Consider the following 842-nt stretch of genomic DNA (forward strand, 5'->3'; position numbering starts at 1 on the left):
TCCCTACACCGGCCAACTCCTACACTTCCTTTTCTTGTAGAGTATGTAGCGAAACCCGATCTTGGGGTCTAAGAAGTTAGAGCTCAGTTGAATCTCACAAGTAGAAAACGACTCGCTCTGGGTAAACGGACACGGTATTTATTGCTGAATTAGTTTCTGACCTGCTATTACGCTAAAACATTTTTAAAATCGCTCTGAATTACATATATTTTAAGAGGAGCGGACTCACATTCGTTTTCTGGAAGTCGTGGGGCACAAATGGTAGTGTCTTCGGGAGGTAATAAAAGGCAAACGCTGTTGTTCTGGGCAAGATGTTTCGGATTTAGGTCCGAAGCCTCCACAGACTACGCCTAGCAATCCCTCAGTTTCGGTTCCGCCCAAGGCGTGTGAGCTGTATCCATAGAGACCGGGAAGCTTCCCGAGCCGGGCGGCCCCGCCTCTTCCGCTGCACACGCTCCCGCCTCCGGAGGCGGGGAAGCGAAAGGACTTCCGTGTCCCCGGGCTCTCGGCGCAGCCGGATAGTGTTGCGGACCACCCCCCGCGGCTCCCAAGCCTCTCCAGGCCCGGGAGCGGCCTGGCGGGGCGCTTCCGGCTTGGGCCAGCGCGGCTGCGCACGAGGAGCGCTCTCATTGGCCAGAGCCGCCTCTTGCGATTCGCGTCACGGCGGCGGCGGTGTGAGGATCCTCCCGGACGCTGCGTCGCGGCGGCGGCAGCGGGCGGCCCCACAGCTGGCTTGGGGTCCCGGCGGCCGCGGTTCCGAGGAACCCGAGACGCGTGGCGAGGCGGCGGCGAGCTCTGGTGAGTTTCTCGAGTGGGAGCACGGGCCAGGCCGGCGGGGCCGG

At 61.0% G+C, this 842-nt stretch overlaps 1 protein-coding gene across 1 annotated transcript in view; it reads left to right on the forward strand.

Moving 5' to 3' along the window:
* The first annotated feature begins 700 nt into the window (after nucleotides 1-700).
* The window catches only part of ADIPOR2 (adiponectin receptor 2), a 49755-nt gene continuing 49613 nt past the window's right edge, over nucleotides 701-842 (forward strand). The window contains exon 1 of the mRNA XM_007469481.1: nucleotides 701-798. The gene's annotated coding sequence lies outside the window, so the exon portion shown is untranslated. The remainder of the gene's footprint in view (nucleotides 799-842) is intronic.

The sequence above is a fragment of the Lipotes vexillifer genome, unplaced genomic scaffold (genome assembly GCF_000442215.2).
Source record: "Lipotes vexillifer unplaced genomic scaffold, Lipotes_vexillifer_v1.1 scaffold395, whole genome shotgun sequence".
Lineage (NCBI taxonomy): Eukaryota > Metazoa > Chordata > Mammalia > Artiodactyla > Lipotidae > Lipotes > Lipotes vexillifer.